This window comes from Aegilops tauschii, chromosome 1 (genome assembly GCF_002575655.3).
Source record: "Aegilops tauschii subsp. strangulata cultivar AL8/78 chromosome 1, Aet v6.0, whole genome shotgun sequence".
In the NCBI taxonomy this organism is placed as follows: Eukaryota; Viridiplantae; Streptophyta; class Magnoliopsida; order Poales; family Poaceae; genus Aegilops; species Aegilops tauschii.
The window spans coordinates 308,678,455-308,701,263 of NC_053035.3; positions in this window are offsets into that span (position 1 = coordinate 308,678,455).

Genomic DNA, 22,809 nt, shown 5'->3' on the forward strand with positions numbered 1-22,809 from the left:
TTCATGGCAGCTTTAGTTCACGCAAGGTTGGCAAACATGACAATTTTCTAACGAAAAAACGAAGTAGGACAAAGTTGCCATGTTTTAACAACTAAAGTTGTCACCTTGCGTCAACTAAACCTGCTATGAAAAAACGTTCAGGATTTATCGGGGTCTTAATTCTTTGGCATCCTAGTTGGTTTGCGATGTATAATCCATGGAGAACAACTTTTGCTTCTGCTGCCCAAAACTATGTGATTGCCTGCAGCTAGGGAATGTCGTTTTTCATTGTGGATGGCAACAACCGTAGCTCCATCGCCCGAGCTAGGATCGAAACTAGCGTCCACACTAATAACTTCAAAGAGGTATCCAGGTGGCTTCATCCTTTTAATCTTCTTCTCTGTAGCACATTTGTTTGTTGCTCGCACATAGTTTTCTACCAGGATTTGCATGGACATTGTTGTGACTGAAACCTCTTGAATCGTCTCACCATGTACTTTTTGTCTTCTTCTCCACCAAATATACCATGTTGTGGTCATGACAGTTCTCTTTGATTAGCCATCTAATTTGTCGCACTCGATCCAAGCTCTCCTGCAATCAAGAAATCAAACACTACACTCCCTGACAGGTCAAAATCACATGTTTTTTCCACGTCTTCAAGTAACCACACTTTCCCAAAATATGATTGGCACTCTCACGTTCGAATGAAGTATGTTTTATATCCCCACATTATATGTTGCAACTCAGACAAGTACTACTATTAATGAAGTGACGATTAACTAAGACACCCAAGAGATGAAGAAGGACCCCAATAGCTAACGAACGTTCCCTGGGAGGGGGTGGCAATTGCGAATGTTCACTAATAGGAAAAGGGGCTTTTACCCTGGTTCATAAGGGCCTTTAGTCCCGGTTCTGGAACCGGGACTAAAGGGTCGTTACTAATGCCCTAGCCCTTTAGTCCCGGTTCTTACACGAACCGGGACTAAAGGCCGTCCACGTGGCCGGTGCGGGGAGCCCAGGCAGGAGGGCCTATGGTCCCGGTTGGTGCCACCAACCGGGACCAATAGGCAGGGCCTTTTGTCCCGGTTGGTGTCACCAACCGGGACCAATAGGCATCCACGCGTCAGCAGCTGGCAGGAGCTGAGGTTTTTGTTTTTTTGAAAGGGGGTGGTTTAGGGGTTTTGGGGGGGGGGTTAATTTAGGTGTTTCATATATTGTGTTAGCTAGCTAATTAATAGAGAGAAGTGTCCTCTTTTATCTCCGTGCTTGGTCGACGCTACGTACTATATACGTATGGAGAGGAGTAGACACGCTAGCTAGTAATCAAATGAAGGAAACAGAAGATCGTCATGAACATATGCATACAGAGAGAAGTGATATCGACCACCTCTCCTTCTCCGAGATATTGGTCGAACAACAAATTCTCGTATATCTATCCGACACTACCGGCTACATATATACAATAATTATCTCTTACAATACAATCTCCTAATTAAATTGTAGGAACACAGGGTCCACATAGTATTCTCCGTTTTCAGCGATCACGTGGTCAAGGAAGAATGCCGCCAATTCCTCTTGAATTCCTCGCATACGATCTGGTGCTAGGAGTTCATCCCACTTCCGAAACATCTAATTTGAAGAAGGGGGTCAATACATATATATGAATAAATGAAACTCAACACAAATGATGGTAATAAAATAAAATTGTGAATATTATTGCTAACACACTTCATATTGTTCTTCAGTGTAGCCCCGCTCACAGGTCGTGTAGCGGATGGACTCGCAAACGTAGTATCCACAGTAATTATTCCCGGGTTCCTGCCACAACCACTTTACAAGAAATAGAGGTCAATCAAACTGATAAGCAAGCATGCTAAATGGTATTGATGAAACTAGCGCTTGAATCACTAGGAGATGCGCGGAACATGCTACTATAGTACTTACTTTCGGGTGATTAAATTGTAGCTTCTTTGGCAATCCCGGAGCTTTTGAGGTAAATTTTCTCCAAACCCTGCCAGACAAAGAAAACAATTACTTGATATCAGGAAATGAACAAAGTTGCTGATATGGTGGATAATGATCGATTTAACTTTCTTCTCGAGCATTTGAGTCATGTTCGCATAGTCCTGGGGATCTTTTCGTCTCGAGTCTAAGACGGTTATTACTCCCTGCTCAAGCTTAATCTCTAGGAGAATATAGTGGAAGTTGCGCATGCATGCATAAGTCATCAATTACATTACCATAACCTGGACTAATAAGGGAAACCGAATATGCACAAGACAGTAACACTCACTTGAAGTTGTAAGGAAAGAGTATTATATCTTTGTTTTGATTTAATACCAACGATTGTAGCAAGTTGGCCTTGGCTTCTTTGGGATGTTTTTCAACCGTATATGCATCTATGAGATTTGTGTTAATGAACCCAATATCACCGATTTGTCTTTTCTTCAATTCGGGGATCTTCAATCTGCATAATATAGTGAGGATAAGTATAAATACATGCAATGAAAGAGCTGACCTATATAGAGAGACTTAATGACAGAAGTAGTACTACTTACAGACAGTAGCAAGTGATCGTTGTTTTATCGAGGGCCTTTTGATTGTAAAACTGGAAGAAATCCTCAAATGGAACATTCAGCAGATCAATTCCAACGAGGTCATGCTCCGGTTTAACTCTCAGTGTCAAAGTATCCATCCCATCAGACTCTCCGCAGGTTTTCATGTACCAATCATGTAGTCTTCGCATCATCGTGCTTAGAGATCTTTCATCTTTGACGAGAGGCTTCCCGTAATGGTATTTGTGTTCGTCCACCTCCATGATTTCATAATGTACATCGTCGGGCAGGTAATCTCCAAGATTGCTATAACCGGACACCATACTCGGATCATTAGCGACGATGTCTTTTGACACCTTGAGCGGGGGGCACGATTGGTTCGCTTGTTCACCGAGCTGGGCAATTTTTTTCCCAGCTCGTCGTTCTTTTAACCTTTTATCACTGACAGTACTTCCCGACCGCTCCGCTTCGGCATATGTCTTTGCAAGAATGCGCTCATAGTTGCCTCTCGGCGGAGACTCTGGTGGTTTTGTCAGGGCAGCCAGAGTGCGCTTTGCTTTCACCGGATCTACCTTCTCCTCCGGAGGTGGATGTTTCTTTGCTTTCACCCCTTCAAAGAAGTTTGTCACTTCGGCTCGCACGATCTTCCTGGTTTCCTCCTCGGTCCTCTCGTATGGTAACTTCTCTGGAGTCTTCAGAGAAGGACCGAATCTGTATTGCCTCCCGCCTCTGGAAGCTGTACTGCTAGACGCCGGCAGAGCAGACGGAGCGGCTGCGGCTGTGTTCTTTCCTTGCTTACGAGGCGGAGAAGATGGACTACGACGTGCTGGAGCAGCCGCAGCGGCGGCGGGTCTCTTCCACCCTTGCTGACGAGGCGGAGAAGGAGGAGGCTGGCTGCTCTGGCGCGCCGGCGCTGGCGGAGTGCCGCCACGCGCCGGAGAAGGAGGCTGAGTGCCCTGATCACTCGCCGGAGGAGGAGGCGGAGGAGGAGGCGGAGTGCCCTTACTCGCCGGAGCCGTCCAGTTCGGAAGCTTGATGAGCTCCTTCCGCCATAGGCATGGAGTCTTCAGAGCAGAACCCAGCCAAGTCTCCCCTTCACCGGTAGGGTGGTCAAGCTGGAGCTCCTCAAATCCCTCCGTTATTTCATCCACCATCTGTTGGAAATATGCCCTAGAGGCAATAATAAATTGCTTATTATTATATTTCCTTGTTCATGATAATCGTTTATTATCCATGCTAGAATTGTATTGATAGGAAACTCAGATACATGTGTGGATACATAGACAACACCATGTCCCTAGTAAGCCTCTAGTTGACTAGCTTGTTGATCAATAGATGGTTACGGTTTCCTGACCATGGACATTGGATGTCGTTGATAACGGGATCACATCATTAGGAGAATGATGTGATGGACAAGACCCAATCCAAAGCCTAGCACAAGATCGTGTAGTTCGTTTGCTAAGAGCTTTTCTAATGTCAAGTATCATTTCCTTAGACCATGAGATTGTGCAACTCCCGGATACCGTAGGAATTCTTTGGGTGTACCAAACGTCACAACGTAACTGGGTGGCTATAAAGGTGCACTACAGGTATCTCCGAAAGTGTCTGTTGGGTTGGCACGAATCGAGACTGGGATTTGTCACTCCGTGTAAACGGAGAGGTATCTCTGGGCCCACTCGGTAGGACATCATCATAATGTGCACAATGTGACCAAGGAGTTGATCACAGGATGATGTGTTACGGAACGAGTAAAGAGACTTGCCTGTAACGAGATTGAACAAGGTATCGGGATACCGACGATCTAATCTCGGGCAAGTGACATACCGATTGACAAAGGGAATTGTATACGGGATTGATTGAATCCCAGACATCGTGGTTCATCCAATGAGATCATCGTGGAACATGTGGGAGCCAACATGGGTATCCAGATCCCGCTGTTGGTTATTGACCGGAGAGTCGTCTCGGTCATGTCTGCGTGTCTCCCGAACCCGTAGGGTCTACACACTTAAGGTTCGGTGACGCTAGGGTTGTAGAGATATTAGTATGCGGAAATCCAAAAGTTGTTCGGAGTCCCGGATGAGATCCCGGACGTCACGAGGAGTTCCGGAATGGTCCTAAGGTAAAGATTTATATATGGGAAGTCTTATTTTGGTCACCGGAAAAGTTTCGCGCATTATCGGTATTGTACCGGTAGTGCCGAAAGGGGTCCGGGGGTCCACCAAGGAGGTCCACCAGCCCCGGGGGGCCACATGGGCTGTAGGGGTGTGCGCCTTGGCCTATATGGGCCAAGGGAACCAGCCCCAAGAGGCCCATGCGCCAAGAGATAAGATAAAGGGAGAGTCCTAAAGGGGGAAGGCACCTCCGAGGTGCCTTGGGGAGGATGGACTCCTCCCTGGCCGCACCCTTCCTTGGAGGAAGGGCCAAGGCTGCGCCCCCCTCTCCCTTGGCCCTATATATAGTGGGGGGGGGGGGAGGGAGGGCAGCAATATCTAAGCCCTGGCGCCTCCCTCTCCCTCCCGTGACACCTCTTCCTCCCCGCTTGCGCTTGGCGAAGCCCTGCCGGGATCCCGCTACTTCCACCACCACGCCGTCGTGCTACTGGATTTCCATCAACCTTTCCTCCCCCCTTGCTGGATCAAGAAGGAGGAGACATCGCTGCTCCGTACGTTTGTTGAACATGGAGGTGCCGTCCGTTCGGCGCTAGGATCATCGGTGATTTGGATCACGACGAGTACGACTCCATCAACCCCGTTCTCTTGAACGCTTCCGCTCGCGATCTACAAGGGTATGTAGATGCACTCCTTCCCTCTCTTTGCTAGTAAACTCCATAGATTGATCTTGGTGATGCGTAGAAAATTTTGAATTTCTGCTACGTTCCCCTACAGTGGCATCATGAGCTAGGTCTATGCGTAGTTTCTATGCACGAGTAGAACACAAAGTAGTTGTGGGCGTTGATTTTGTTAATTTACTTGCCGTTACTAGTCTTATCTTGATTCGGCGGCATCGTGGGATGAAGCGCCCCGGACCGACCTTACACGTACACTTACGTGAGACAGGTTCCACCGACTGACATGCACTAGTTGCATAAGGTGGCTAGCGGGTGTCTGTCTCTCCCACTTTAGTCGGATCGGATTCGATGAAAAGGGTCCTTATGAAGGGTAAATAGAAATTGGTATATCACGTTGTGGCTTTTGCGTAGGTAAGAAACGTTCTTTCTAGAATCCCATAGCAGCCACGTAAAACATGCAACAACAATTAGAGGACGTCTAACTTGTTTTTGCAGGGTATGCTATGTGATGTGATATGGCCAAAAGGATGTGATGAATGATATATGTGATGTATGAGATTGATCATGTTCTTGTAATAGGAATCACGACTTGCATGTCGATGAGTATGACAACCGGCAGGAGCCATAGGAGTTGTCTTAATTTATTGTATGACCTGCGTGTCAATGAAAACGCCATGTAATTACTTTACTTTATTGCTAACCGTTAGCCATAGTAGTAGAAGTAATAGTTGGCGAGACAACTTCATGAAGACACAATGATGGAGATCATGATGATGGAGATCATCATGGTGTCATGCCGGTGACGAAGGTGATCATGCCGCGCCTCGAAGATGGAGATCAAAGGCGCAGGATGATATTGGCCATATCACGTCACTTTATGATTTGCATGTGATGTTTATCATGTTTACATCTTATTTGCTTAGAACGACGATAGCATAAATAAGATGATCCCTCACTAAAATTTCAAGAGACGTGTTCCCCCTAACTGTGCACCGTTGTGAAGGTTCGTTGTTTCGAAGCACCACGTGATGATCGGGTGTGATAGATTCTAACGTTCGAATACAACGGGTGTTGACGAGCCTAGCATGTACAGACATGGCCTAGGAACACATGCGAAACACTTAGGTTGACTTGACGAGCCTAGCATGTACAGACATGGCCTCGGAACACAAGAGATCGAAAGGTCGAACATGAGTCGTATAGTAGATGCGATCAACATGGAGATGTTCACCGATGATGACTAGTCCGTCTCACGTGATGATCGGACACGGCCTAGTTTGACTCGGATCATGTATCACTTAGATGACTAGAGGGATGTCTATCTGAGTGGGAGTTCATTAAATAATCAGATGAACTTAATTATCATGAACATAGTCAAAAGGTCTTTGCAAATTATGTCATAGCTAACGCTTTAGTTCTACTGTTTAAGATATGTTCCTAGAGAAAATTTAGTTGAAAGTTGATAGTAGCAATTATGCGGACTGGGTCCGTAAACTGAGGATTGTCCTCATTGCTGCACAGAAGGCTTATGTCCTTAATGCACCGCTTGGTGTGCTGAACCTCAGAGTCGTCTGTAGATGTTGCGAAACATCTGACATACACGTTTTGATGACTACGTGATAGTTCAGTGCATAATGCTAATGGTTTAGAATTGTGGCACCAAAGACGTTTTTGAAACGTCGCAGAACATATGAGATGTTCCGAAGACTGAAATTGGGATTTCAGACTAGTGCCCACGTCAAGAGGTATGAGACCTCTGACAAGTTTCTTAAGCCTGCAAACTAAGGGAGAAAAGCTCAATCGTTGAGCATGTGCTCAGATTGTCTGAGTACTACAATCACTTGAATCGAGTGGGAGTTAATCTTCCAGATGAGATAGTGATGGTTCTCCATAGTCACTGCCACCAAGCTATTAGAGCTTCGTGATGAACTATAACATATCGGGGATAGACATGATGATCCTTGAGTAACTCGCGATGTTTGACACCGCGAAAGTAGAAATCAAGAAGGAGCATCAATTGTTGATGGTTAGTAAAACCACTAGTTTCTAGAAGGGCAAGGGCAAAAGGGATACTTCATGAAATAGCAAATCATTTGCTGCTCTAGTATAGAATCCCAAGGTTGAACCCAAACCCGAGACTAAGTGCTTCTGTAATGAGGGGAACGGTCACTGAAGCAGAACTACCCTAGATACTTGGTAGATGAGAAGGCAGGCAAGGTCGACAGAAGTATATTGGATATACATTATATGAATGTGTACTTTACTAGTACTCCTAGCAGCACCAGGGTATTAGATACCGGTTCGGTTGCTAAGTGTTAGTAACTCGAAATAAAAGTTGCGGAATAAACGGAGACTAGCTAAAGGTGAGATGACGATATGTGTTGGAAGTGTTTCCAAGGTTGATATGATCAAGCATCACATGATCCGTCTACCATCGAGATTGGTGTTAAACCTAAATAATTGTTATTTGGTGTTTGCGTTGAGCATAAACATGATTGGATTATGTTTATCGCAATACGGTTATTCATTTAAGGAGAATAATGGTTACTCTGTTTATTTGAATAATACCTTCAATGGTCTTGCACCTAAAATGAATCTCGATCGCAGTGATGCACATGTTCGTGCCAAAAGATATAAAATAGTAATGATAGTACCACATACTTGTGGCATTGCCATTTGAGTCATATTGGTATAGAAAGCATGAAGAAGCTCCATGTAGATGGATCTTTGGACTCACTCATTTTTGAAAAGATTGAGACATGCGAACCATGTCCATTGGTATATATGCATGAAGAAACTCCATTCAGATGGATCGTTTGGACTCACTTGATTTTGAATCACTTGAGACATGCAAATCATACCACATGGGCAAGATGACTAAAAGGCCTCGTTTTCAGTAAGATGGAACAAGAGAGCAACTTGTTGGAAGTAATACATTTTGATGTGTGCAGTCCAATGAGTGCTGAGGCATGCAGTGGATATCGTTATGTTCTTACTTCATAGATGATTTGAGTAGATGTTGAGTGTATTTACTTGATGAAACACAAGTCTGAATTATTGAAAGGTTCAAGTAATTTCAGAGTGAAGTTGAAGATCGTCGTGACAAGAGGATAAAATGTCTGTGATATGATCATAGAGATGAGTATCTGAGTTACGAGTTTGGCACACAATTAAGACATTGTGGAAAGTGTTTCACAATTAATACCGCCTGGAACACCACAGTATGATGGTGTGTCCGAACATCATAACTGCACCCTATTGGATATGGTGCATACCATGATGTCTCTTACCGAATTACCACTATCGTTTATGGGTTAGGCATTAGAGGCAACCGCATTCACTTTAAATAGGGCACCACGCAATTCCGGTTAGACGACACTGTTTAGAGAAACCTAAGTTGTCGTTTCTTAAAAGTTTGGGGCTGTGATGCTTATGTGAAAAGGTTTCAGGCTGATAAGCTCGAACCCAAAGCGGATAAATGCATCTTCATAAGAATACCCAAAACAGTTGGGTATGCCTCCTATTTCAGATCTGGAAGCAAAAGTAATTGCTTCTAGAAACGGTTCCTTTCTCGAGGAAAAGTTTCTCTCGAAAGAATTTAGTGGGAGGATGGTGGAGACTTGATGAGGTTATTGAACCATCACTTCAACTAGTGTGTAGCAGGGCACAGGAAGTTGTTCCTATGGCACCTACACCAATTGAAGTGGAAGCTTATGATAGTGATCATGAAACTTCGGATCAAGTCACTACCAAACCTCGTAGGACGACGAGGATGCATACTACTTCAGAGTGGTACGTGATCCTGTCTTGGAAGTCATGTTGCTAGACAACAATGAACCTACGAGCTATGGAGAAGCGATGGTGGGCCCGGATTCCGACGAATGGCTCGAGGCCATGAAATCCGAGAGAGGATCCATGTATATAAAACAAAGTATAGACTTTGGTGAACTTGCCCGATGATCGGCAAGCCATTGAGATAAATGGATCTTTAAGAAGAAGACGGACGTGGACGGTAAGGTTACCATCTATGAAGCTCGACTTGTGGCAAAGAGTATTTTCACAAGTTCAAGGAGTTGACTACGATGAGATTTTCTCATCCGTAGCGATGCTTAAGTCTGTCGGAATCATGTTAGCATTAGCTGCATTTATGAAATCTGGCAGATGGATGTCAAAACAAGTTTCCTTACCAGTTTTCGGAAGGAAAGGTTGTATGTGATACAATCAGAAAGGTTTTGTCTATCCTAAGGATGCTGAAAGGTATGCTAGCTCCAGCGATCCTTCCATGGATTAGAGCAAGCATCTTGGAGTCAGAATATACGCTTTGATGGAGTGATCAAAGTTTTTGGGTTTATACAAAGTTTGTTAGAAACTTGTATTTACAATAAAGTGAGTGGGAGCGCTACAACATTTCTGATAAGTATATGTGAATGACATATTGTTGATCCGAAATGATGTAGAATTTCTGGAAAGCATAAAGGGTTGTTTGAAAGGAGTTTTTCAAAGGAAGACCTAGATAAAGCTGCTTACATATTGGGCATCAAGATCTATAGAGATAGATCAAGACGCCTGATGATACTTTCAAAGAACGCACACCTTGACATGATTTTGAAAGAGTTCAAAATAGATCAGCAAAGAAGGAGTTCTTGGCTGTGTTACAAGGTGTGAGTATTGAGTAAGACTCAAGACCTGACCACAGCAGAAGAGAGAGAAAGGACGAAGGTCGTCCCCTATGCTTTAGACGTAGGCTCTACAGTATGCTATGTTGTGTACCGCAGATGAAGTGTGCCTTTCCATGAGTTGGTCAAGGGGTACAATAGTGATCCGGGAATGGATCACATGACAGCGGTCGAACTTATCCTTAGTATCTAGTGGACTAAGGAATTTTCTCGATTATGGAGGTGAAAAGGAGTTCGTCGTAAAGGGTTACGTCGATGCGAACTTTGACACTAATCCGGATGACTCTGAGTAGTAGACCGGATTCGTATAGTAGAGCAGTTATTTGAAATGGCTCCAAGTAGCGCGTGGTAGCATCCACCAGATGACATAGATATTCGTAAAGCACACACGGATCTGAAAGGTTCAGACCCGTTGACTAATAACCTCTCTCACAAGCATAACATGATCAAACCAGAACTCATTGAGTGTTAATCACATAGTGATGTGAACTAGATTGTTGACTCTAGTAAACTCTTTGGATGTTGGTCACATGGTGTTGTGACCTGTGAGTGTTAATCACATGGTGATGTGAACTAGATTATTGACTCTAGTGCAAGTGGGAGACTGTTGGAAATATGCCCTAGAGGCAATAATAAATTGGTTATTATTATATTTCCTTGTTCATGATAATCGTTTATTATCCATGCTAGAATTGTATTGATAGGAAACTCAGATACATGTGTGGATACATAGACAACACCATGTCCCTAGTAAGCCTCTAGTTGACTAGCTCGTTGATCAATAGATGGTTACGGTTTCCTGACCATGGACATTAGATGTCGTTGATAACGGGATCACATCATTAGGAGAATGATGTGATGGACAAGACCCAATCCTAAGCCTAGCACCAGCTCGTGTAGTTCATTTGCTAAGAGCTTTTCTAATGTCAAGTATCATTTCCTTAGACCATGAGATTGTGCAAGTCCCGGATACCGTAGGAATGCTTTGGGTGTACCAAACGTCACAAAGTAACTGGGTGGCTATAAAGGTGCACTACAGGTATCTCCGAAAGTGTCTGTTGGGTTGGCACGAATCGAGACTGGGATTTGTCACTCCGTGTAAACGGAGAGGTATCTCTGGGCCCACTCGGTAGGACATCATCATAATGTGCACAATGTGACCAAGGAGTTGATCACGGGATGATGTGTTACGGAACGAGTAAAGAGACTTGCCGGTAACGAGATTGAACAAGGTATCGGGATACCGACGATCGAATCTCGGGCAAGTGACATACCGATTGACAAAGGGAATTGTATACGGGATTGATTGAATCCCCGACATCGTGGTTCATCCGATGAGATCATTGTGGAACATGTGGGAGCCAACATGGGTATCCATATCCCGTTGTTGGTTATTGACCGGAGAGTCGTCTCGGTCATGTCTGCGTGTCTCCCGAACCCGTAGGGTCTACACACTTAAGGTTCGGTGACGCTAGGGTTGTAGAGATATTAGTATGCGGAAATCCGAAAGTTTTTCAGAGTCCCGGATGAGATCCCGGACGTCACGAGGAGTTCCGGAATGGTCCGGAGGTAAAGATTTATATATGGGAAGTCTTATTTTGGTCGCCGGAAAAGTTTCGCGCATTATCGGTATTGTACCGGGAGTGCCGAAAGGGGTCCGGGGGTCCACCAAGGGGGTCCACCAGCCCCGGGGGGGGGGGGCACATGGGCTGTAGGGGTGTGCGCCTTGGCCTATATGGGCCAAGGGAACCAGCCCCAAGAGGCCCATGCGCCAAGAGATAAGATAAAGGGAGAGTCCTAAAGGGGGAAGGCACCTCCGAGGTGCCTTGGGGAGGATGGACTCCTCCCTGGCCGCACCCTTCCTTGGAGGAAGGGCCAAGGCTGCGCCCCCCCTCTCCCTTGGCCCTATATATAGTGGGGGGGAGGGAGGGCAGCAATATCTAAGCCCTGGCGCCTCCCTCTCCCTCCTGTGACACCTCTTCCTCCCCGCTTGCGCTTGGCGAAGCCCTGCCGGGATCCCGCTACTTCCACCACCACGCCGTCGTGCTGCTGGATCTCCATCAACCTCTCCTCCCCCTTTGCTGGATCAAGAAGGAGGAGACGTCGCTGCTCCGTACTTGTGTTGAACGCGGAGGTGCCGTCCGTTCGGCGCTAGGATCATCGGTGATTTGGATCACGACGAGTACGACTCCATCAACCCCATTCTCTTGAAAGCTTCCGCTCGCGATCTACAAGGGTATGTAGATGCACTCCTTCCCTCTCGTTGCTAGTAAACTCCATAGATTGATCTTGGTGATGCGTAGAAAATTTTGAATTTCTGCTACGTTCCCTTACACCATGACCCTAGCATATCCTTCTGGAATCGGCCGGCAGTGGTAGGTGGCGTCGGGTTCAGGAGGTAAAACGGAGCCAACAGCCGCCTTGACTTTGAAGTTCTGCCATTCCGCCATAAGGTGGCAATGTTGAGACTCCGTGATAGCATCCACGGGGTAGCTAGCAGGAGCCGCATGCTCCAGCTGAAGCAGCTCGGTGGAAGCCACGCTGCTTCTCCGCTGAGATGGAGGTGTAGCTTCGGGGGCAGTTTCGGCATGTCGATTGGCGTCTCGTTCCTCTAGTGCTTGAACCCTTTCGTGCAGCTTCTGAATTTGGATTTGCTCCACTTTTTTCCTCCTCTCCTGGCTTTTGTAACCGCCCGCGTCCGGAAAACCAGCCTTCCACGGAACGGAGCCTGGCATGCCTCGTGTCCGTCCAGGGTGCTCAGGATTCCCGAGGGCCATTGTGAGCTCGTCGTTCTCTCTGTCTGGAACGAACGTCCCTTCCTGCGCTCTATCGATATATTGCTGAATCTTCTTGACTGGTATTCTCAAAAGCTCGTTCGGCCAAACGCACCTCCCTGATACAGGGTCCAAGGTTCCGCCAGCCCCGAAGAACCAAGTCCGGCAACGGTCTGTCCAGTTCATTGTCTGTGGTTCGATCTCTTTTTCAAGCAGATCATTCTCAGCCTTGGCCCACTTAGGTCGGGCTTTGAGGTAGCCACCTGACCCCGTGCGATGGTGAAGCTTCTTCTTCGCAGCATTCTTCTTGTTTGTCGCTGACATCTTCTTACTCTTTTTCGATGTCTTGTGGGCCACAAATGCGGGCCAGTGATCTCTGATCTTCTCATACCGGCCGATGAATTCTGGTGTCTCTTCTTTGTCGACAAACGTTTTCAGCTCATTCTTCCACCTCCTGAATAGGTCTGCCATCTTCTTAAGAGCATGAGACTTGATTAATTGCTCTATAACTGGCTTCTCCGGATCCTCCTCTGGCGGTAGGGTGAAATTTGCCTTCAGCTCAGTCCAAAGATCATCTTTCTGCATATCATTGACATAAGACACCTCAGGGTCTTCCTTCTTAGGCTTATACCATTGCTGGATGCTGATCGGGATCTTGTCCCTAACTAGAACCCCGCAGTGAGCAGCAAATGCATCCTTTGTCCGGATGGGTTCAATCGGTTGGCCGTCGCGCGCGATTGCTGTGATCTCAAACCTTTCATCCGAGCGCAACTTTCTCTTCGGGCCTCGTCTCTTTACCGAAGTTGTGCTCGATCCGGAGGGCTAGAAAAAAGAAGAAAGACGAGTGTTAATTAATATGTGTACATACCAAAACAATGAATGCATCAATTAGCTAGTCAGCACAGGCTTAACTAATATATTTACCTGGCCGGACTCTGTTCGGTCACCGAAGCCGTCACCACGGGCTCCTTCTTGCACCAGCATTGGGTCACCGGAGCCATCATAATCATGTCTTTCCTCCTCCACTCTTCGATCACCGTAGCCTGCTTCTTCACCATGTTCTTCCAGACCATCATTGTCGTTAAGATACGACAAGATATCACCTCCGGCTAAGATTATGTCCCCCAACACCTCTTCTGCTTGCTCGTCTCGTCCGTGCTCCATTGTTTCTGCAAATATTACAACATGGCAATTATTACACAAACATGACAGCAGGTGGATATATTAGTGCAAACGTAGACCTAGCTTATTCCGGGTTTGGGGTGGCCTAGGCAACGCTTCAAGGGTAGGGGCGCGGCGGGAGGGGGTAGGAGACCGACATCGTTTTTTTCTAGGGTTTGGGTGTCCTCTAGAGTTTTGGTCGAGCGAGAGGGCCGGGGGGTGCTCCCGTGGTATAAGTTATCACGGTCGAGAGGGGGTATAAATATCGACCGTCCATCATGTCGAAGTTATCTGGGAGGGAGTTATATATATCGACAACGACGACATACATACATGGGAAAATAATGTTATCGGGGAGGGGGTATATCGACCCCCCCACGTGTTGAAGTTATCGGGAGGGGGTTATATCGACAACGACGACATACGTACATGGGAAAATAATATTATCGGCGGGGAGGGGGTATATCGACCCCCCCTCGTGTTGAAGTTATCGGGAGAGGGGTATATCAACGACGAAAGACCTGATAAAACATAAGAAAACGAAGAAGAAATAAAAAGAGGAGAGGAAGAAAAGGAATAGAGGAGAAGATCGAAGAAAAAAAAGAAGAAAAAAAACAGGAGAAGAAGAAAGGAATAGAGGAGAGAAGAAGAAAAAATAGAATTTTTTTCTATTTTTTCTTCTTCTCTTCTATTCCTTTCTTCTTCTCCTCTTCTTTTTCTTCTTTTTTCCTCTTCTTATTTATTTCTCCTCTTCTTCCTCTCCTCTTCTTCTCCTTTCTTCCTCTTCTTATTTTCCTTTTTCCTCTCCTTCTTTTTCTTCTTCTTCCTTTCCTAGCTAGATATATAAAACTTTTCTAAAAATGTAACTTTTGCATATATAAAACTTTTCCATGGATCATCATTTCTCATATATATCCATCTATAGCCACATACATATATAAATGGAAAAAAATGCTATGAACAAAAATACATATATACTTGGTAAATATTCTATGAACATCGTTTCTCATATATATCAATGCATACATCCATGGATCATCATTGCTCATATATCCATAGTCATATATAAAAACTTTCTCTATATGAACAAAAAAACATTTTTTGACATATTTAGCACATTCTAAATTTTCCTAACTCTTTTACAACCACAAAAATTACTCCAACTTCATGACAGTACCCACACTCCATTTCACCAAAAACCTTCTGATCCATAGTTCAAAATTTTCAAATTCCATTCAAATGAAATTTGAACCACATTCAAATTCCTTGCTGAAAACCTATTCTAAACCAATCCAAAAATTCTGAAATTTTGCCATCACCTTTGTCTTGCATCAGTACCTCACCACAAAAAATATCATAAATTCTAAAAATGCCCAAAGCCATCTAGCATTTGATCAAACACCCTCTATATGCACTGTTCATATCTGTAAAAAAAATCAGAAATTTCAGAAAATTGGACGGCGTCTTGCTGCTGCTCCACTCCTTCTCCTCTCCTCTCCTTGTCCTCTCCTTCTGCTCTTCAATGCGTCGGGGCAGGCGGCAACCATGGAGCAGGGGCGGCAGAGAGCAAGGGGCACTCGGGCGCAAGAGCGGCGCTCGATCGGGACCATGGGAAAGGGGGGGGGCTCACTTCGAGGGGGGCGGCAATGGCAGGAGTCCGGCGACGAGGACGGCGGGCTCGGGGCGGCACGCGGTGACGGGGACGGCGGTCTCGGGACGGCAGGCGGCGACAGGGACGTGGAGGGGTGGGCTCGGGGAGGCACGCGGCGACGAGGACGACGAGGACGGCGGGCTGAGGGATGCCGGCGACGAGGACGGAGCGGGCTCGGGGAGGCGATGGCGTTGGCGGCGGCGTAGACGGCGACGAGGAGCGCGCGAGCGATTTGGGCAGCCTGGCGGCGGGGGCAACTGGCGAGGGAGGCGACGGAGATGTGAAATTTTCACAAGTCCTAGTTATATAGCATGGGCATTGGTCCCGGTTCGTGGCACCAACCGGGACCAATGCCCCCCCCCTTTAGTCCCGGTTGGTGCCACCAACCGGGACCAAAGGCCGCCAAGGGACCTTTGGTCCCGGTTGGTGGCACCAACCAGGACTAAAGGGTGGCATTGGTCCCGGTTGGTGCCACGAACCGGTACCAATGCACCCCTTTATTCCCGGTTGGTGGCACCAACCGGGACCAAAGGCCTCTTGCTGCCCGCGTCGATGCCAAAAGTTTAGTCCCACCTCGCTAGTTGAGAGGGGCTCGGAGTGGTTTATAAGCCCCGCTGCGGCTGTTGTCTCGAACTCCTCTCTATATCAGGCTTCTGGGCCTAACTTTGGCGCGCTGCCGGTTTAGCCTCCTAGCCCTTCTCGGCCTGTATTTACAAACCTGAGGGTTGGAAGCCTAAGCGGGCAGCGCCCCAACAATTTTTTTGCTGTATTTAGTTTTTTTGTATTCTTTTTTGCTTTATTTTTTTTGTTTCTACTTACAACAAAAAACTTATTTATTTTATTTTATTTTGTTTCTAATTAATTATTTATTTTACTTTATGATAATTCTTTTTGCTATTAAAGTTTCTATCAAAAAAAGTTCTTTATGATTTTTTTGCTATATTTAGTTTTTTTTGTTTTCTTTTTTGCTTTATTTATTTTGTTTTGTTTCTACTTACAACAAAAAACTTATTTATTTTATTTTATTTTGTTTCTAATTACTTATTTATTTTACTTTATGATAATTCTTTTTGCTATTAAAGTTTCTATCAAAAAAGTTCTTTATGATAATTCTTTTTGCTTTTAATGATTTTGAACAGAAAATACTTCGATAATTTTAGTTGCATCAATTTTATATGATTTTAGTTTCAATAATAATAGAGGTTTCTTATAATGTTTTGAACAGAAAATACTTTGTTAATTTTAGTTTCATAAATTTTATTAAAGTTTATTTTATTTTGTCGGAACAGAAGAAGTCCGGAGTTGTAATAAGTTATTAAAAATAAAAAAGAGGCGCAATGCTCGTTGATTTGCTTCAAGCCTTTCGGAATAGTGTAGACTGCACTGCACATAGCTCCATGCAGTCTACCTTATTCCTCAAGGCTTGAAGCTAAGCAACGTGAGCATTGCGCCTCTTCTTCATCGTCTCTGCACTCAGGGCTTATAAACCGCTCGTAGTGCCTCTCAGCTAGCGAGGTGGAACTAAAAAACTGCTTAGTAAGAAACTCTAGTACCGGTTCGTGCCACGAACCGGTACTAAAGGTGCTCGTGGGGCCACAGCCTCATTAGTACCGGTTCGTGGCACCAACAGGGACCAAAGGGTGGAATTGGTCCCGGTTCGTGCCACCAACCGGGACCAATGGCCTTGCACAGCGGCGTGGTGGTGAGTTTAGTCCCACCTCGCTAGCTGAGAGAGAGCCGCACCTGTTTATAAGGTGCGCTGCGCCTGAGCTGTCGAGCTCCTCTCTAAAGCAGGCTTACGGGCCTAACCTCTCTGTACATGCCTGTGGGCCTACTGGGCCTTCTGCGGGCCTGAATCCTGGCCCATGGATGGGTTTCTAATCGTATTCAGGTCGTGGTGGCCCAGTAGGTGGCATAATTTTTAATTTTTGGCCTGTTATTTTTCATGCATTTACTAATTATTTTGAGCTATAAGACCCTAAAATTGAAAAGCATTTCAAATGAACTCTGAGAAGGTTGAAAGTTGGCTTGGTATCATCATTTCATCCACATAGCATGTGCAAGAAAGTTGAGAGGGTTACGGAAAAAACTAGATGCACTTCTTGTACAAAACGGACAATGGTATCATACTCGTCTATTACAAAGTTGGCATGGTATCATCATAATAGTTGCGGGAGAAAGTCTTCACTTTTTCTTCGCTTGTGTCATTTGCTTATTGCGCCGTAACCATGGATAATCTTCATCGTTTATCAGGATGCTTGGGTCAGCCTTGACTTTGAATTGAGGAATTTCATGAAACTTTTCATAATCTTCAGACATGTCTGTCTTGCCCTCCACTCCCACAATGTCCCTTTTTCCTGAAAGAACTATGTGGCGCTTTGGCTCATCGTATGATGTATTCGCTTCCTTATCTTTTCTTTTCCTCGGTCTGGTAGACATGTCCTTCACATAGATAACCTGTGCCACATCATTGGCTAGGACGAACGGTTCGTCAGTGTACCCAAGATTGTTCAGATCCACTGTTGTCATTCCGTACTGTGGGTCTACCTGTACCCCGCCTCCTGGCAGATTGACCCATTTGCACTTAAACAAAGGGACCTTAAGATCATGTCCGTAGTCAAGTTCCCATATGTCCATTATGTAACCATAATATGTGTCCTTTCCCCTCTCGGTTGCTGCATCAAAGCAGACACCGCTGTTTTGGTTGGTGCTTTTTTGATCTTGGGCGATCGTGTAAAATGTATTCCCATTTATCTCGTATCCTTTGTAAGTCAATACAGTCGAAGATGGTCCCCTGGACAATGAGTACAACTCATCACAAACAGTGGTGTCACCTCTGAGACGTGTTTCCAACCAACCGCTGAAAGTCCTGATGTGTTCACATGTAATCCAGTCGTCACACTGCTCCGGGTGTTTGGAGCGCAGACTGTTCTTGTGTTCATCGACATACGGGGTCACCAAGGTAGAGTTCTGTAGAACTGTGTAGTGTGCTTGAGACCAAGAATGCCCGTCCCTGCATATTATTGAGTCCCCCCTCCAAGCGTGCCTTTTCTAGTCAGTCTCCCCTCATACCGCGATTTAGGGAGACCTATCTTCTTAAGGCCAGGAATGAAGTCAACACAAAACCCAATGACATCCTCTGTTTGATGGCCCATGGAGATGCTTCCTTCTGGCCTAGCGCGGTTACGGACATATTTCTTTAGGACTCCCATGAACCTCTCAAAGGGGAACATATTGTGTAGAAATACGGGCCCCGGAATGACAATCTCGTCGACTAGATGAACTAGGACGTGCGTCATGATATTGAAGAAGGATGGTGGGAACACCAGCTCGAAACTGGCAAGACATTGCGCCACATCACTCCTTAGCCTTGGTATGATTTCTGGATCGATCACCTTCTGAGAGATTGCATTGAGGAATGCACATAGCTTCACAATGGCTAATCGGACGTTTTCCGGTAGAAGCCCCCTCAATGCAACCGGAAGCAGTTGCGTCATAATCACGTGGCAGTCATGAGACTTTAGGTTGTGGAACTTTTTCTCTGGCATATTTATTATTCCCTTTATATTCGACGAGAAGCCAGTCGGGACCTTCATACTGAGCAGGCATTCAAAGAAGATTTCTTTCTCTTCTTTCGTAAGAGCGTAGCTGGCAGGACCTTCATACTGCTTCGGAGGCATGCCGTCTTTTTCGTGCAAACGTTGCAGGTCCTCCCGTGCCTCAGGTGTATCTTTTGTCTTCCCATACACGCCCAAGAAGCCTAGCAGGTTCACGCAAAGGTTCTTCGTCACGTGCATCACATCGATTGAAGAGCGGACCTCTAGCTCTTTCTAGTAGGGTAGGTCCCAAAATATAGATTTCTTCTTCCACATGGGTGCGTGTCCCTCAGCGTCATTCGGAACAGCTAGTCCGCCGGGACCCTTTCCAAAGATTACGCGTAAATCATTGACCATAGCAAGTACGTGATCACCGGTATGCATGGCGGGCTTCTTCCGGTGATCTGCCTCGCTTTTGAAATGCTTGCCTTTCTTTCGACATTGATGGTTGGTCGGAAGAAATCGACGATGGCCCAGGTACACATTCTTCCTACTTTTGTCCAGGTATATACTTTCAGTGTCATCTAAACAGTGCGTGCATGCGTGGTATCCCTTGTTTGTCTGTCCTGAAAGGTTACTCAGAGCGGGCCAATCGTTGATGGTTACAAACAGCAATGTGTGCAGGTTAAATTCCTCCTGTTTGTGCTCATCCCACGTACGTACACCGTTTCCATTCCACAGCTGTAAAAGTTCTTCAACTAATGGCCTTAGGTACACATCAATGTCGTTGCCGGGTTGCTTAGGGCCTTGGATGAGAACTGGCATCATAATGAACTTCCGCTTCATGCACATCCAAGGAGGAAGGTTATACATACATAGAGTCACGGGCCAGGTGCTGTGATTGCTGCTCTGCTCCCCGAAAGGATTAATGCCATTCGCGCTTAAACCAAACCATACGTTCCTTGGGTCAGCTGCAAACTCAGCCCAGTACTTTCTCTCGATTTTTCTCCACTGCGACCCGTCAGCGGGTGCTCTGAACTTCCCGTCTTTCTTACGGTCCTCACTGTGCCATCGCATCAACTTGGCATGCTCTTTGTTTCTGAACAGACGTTTCAACCGTGGTATTATAGGAGCATACCACATCACCTTCGCAGGAACCCTCTTCCTGGGGGGCTCGCCATCAACATCACCAGGGTCATCTCGTCTGATCTTATACCGCAATGCACCGCATACCGGGCATGCGTTCAGATCCTTGTACGCACCGCGGTAGAGGATGCAGTCATTAGGGCATGCATGTATCTTCTGCACCTCCAATCCTAGAGGGCATACGACCTTCTTTGATGCGTATGTACTGTCGGGCAATTCGTTATCCTTTGGAAGCTTCTTCTTCAATATTTTCAATAGCTTCTCAAATCCTTTGTCAGGCACAGCATTCTCTGCCTTCCACTGCAGCAATTCCAGTACGGTACCGAGCTTTGTGTTGCCATCTTCGCAATTGGGGTACAACCCTTTTTTGTGATCCTCTAACATGCGATCGAACTTCAGCTTCTCCTTTTGACTTTCGCATTGCGTCCTTGCATCGACTATGACCCAGCGGAGATCATCATCATTGGGCACTGGTTCCTCTTGATCTTCAGCAGCTTCCCCCTTGCAGCATCATTGGGCACATCGTCTGGTTCCTCTTGATCTTCAGCAGCTTCCCCCGTTGCAGCATCACCGTATTCAGGGGGCACATAGTTGTTATCGTCCTCTTCTTCTTCGCCGTCTTCCATCATAACCCCTATTTCTCCGTGCCTCGTCCAAACATTATAGTGTGGCATGAAACCCTTGTAAAGCAGGTGGGTGTGAAGGATTTTCCGGTCAGAGTAAGACTTCGTATTCCCACATATAGGACAACACATAAAACCATTCTGCTTGTTTGCCTCAGCCACTTCGAGAAAATCATGCACGCCCTTAATGTACTCAGAGGTGTGTCTGTCACCGTACATCCATTGCCGGTTCATCTGCGTGCATTATATATAATTAAGTGTGTCAAAAACCATTACAAAACATCATGAATAGATAATTAAGTGACCAAATTAATAGAAGTTCATCATCACATTAGAACCAAAGTACATACATAGTTCTCATCTAACAACATATATATAGCTCTCCAGAGCATCTAATTAATTAAACCATACATTGAAACTATGTAAAACATTTCAATGCGAAAACAAATGCGATCATAATCGCAACCAAGGTAACAATTGATCCAACGGCATAATGATACCCAGCCTCGGTATGAATGGCATATTTTCTAATCTTTCTAATCTTCAAGCGCATTGCATCCATCTTGATCTTGTGATCATCGACAACATCCGCAACATGCAACTCCAATATCATCTTCTCCTCCTCAATTTTTTTTATTTTTTCCTTCAAGTAATTGTTTTCTTCTTCAACTAAATTTAACCTCTCGACAATAGGGTCGGTTAGAATTTCCGGTTCAACCACCTCCTAGATAAATAAAATCTATGTCACGTTGGTCGGTATATTTGTCATAAACAATAAATGAACCAAATAGTTATAAAAATATAATATATACCACATCCGAATCATAGACAGGACGAGGGCCGACGGGGGCGGATACCAAAACCATCGCACTATGTAATAAGAAGGAATAATAAAAGTAACAAAATTAGACAAGTAACTATCTAAAGTAAGAATTTTTTCCTTTCAGAAAGAAGATAAGAACAAGAGGCTCACCACGGTGGTGTTGGCGACGAGATCGGCGCGGGCGATCGACGGCGGTGAAGACGGGGATGGGACGTGACGGACCACTAAACCTAGACAAATCTCGGGGAAAATGGAGCTCAGAGGTCGAGTTTCGAGAGGACAAAGATTAACTAGTGTGGCTCAGACATTTCATCGAACACCTCATGTGCATAGGAGGTGAGCTAGAGCACCCAAATGCCCTCCCCTCGCCGGCCAGAAAAAACAGAGCACTCTGGAGTGCTCTGCTGTGGCGATGGGTATATATAGGGAACTCATTGGTCCCGGTTGGTGCCACGAACCGGGACCAATGCCCCCTTTAGTCCCGGTTGGTGGCACCAACCGCGACCAAAGGCCTTGTGCTGCCCCGCGTCAAAAGTTTAGTCCCACCTCGCTAGTTGAGAGAGCTCGAGAGTGGTTTATAAGCGCTGCTGCGCCCACCCTCTCGAACTCCTCTCAACTGCAGGCTTTCGGGCCTAACCGTTCTCTTTGCCTGTGGGGCCTACTGGGCCTTCTGCGGGCCTGAATCCTGGCCCATGGATGGGTTTCTAGTCGTATTCAGGCCGTGGTGGCCCAGTAGGTGGCATAATTTTTTCCTCTGTTTTTTTCTCTTTTGCTTTATTTGTTTTGTTTTGTTTCTACTTACAACAAAAAACTTATTTATTTTATTTCTAATTACTTATGTATTTTACTTTAATTATTTTATTTTTATTTATTTTACTGCTGCTATTTTTACTTAATTTATTAAGGTTTATTTATTGTAGTTACTATAGTTTATTTTATTTTATTTTATTAAGGTTTATTTAGTTTTATTTATTTTATTAAGGTTTATTTATTTTATAAATATAAAAAAATGAACATAGATGCGCTTATAGAGAAAATTAAACCTAAATTCACAGTAAATTTCAATTTACTGTGAATTTAGGTGAAATTCCCTGTAT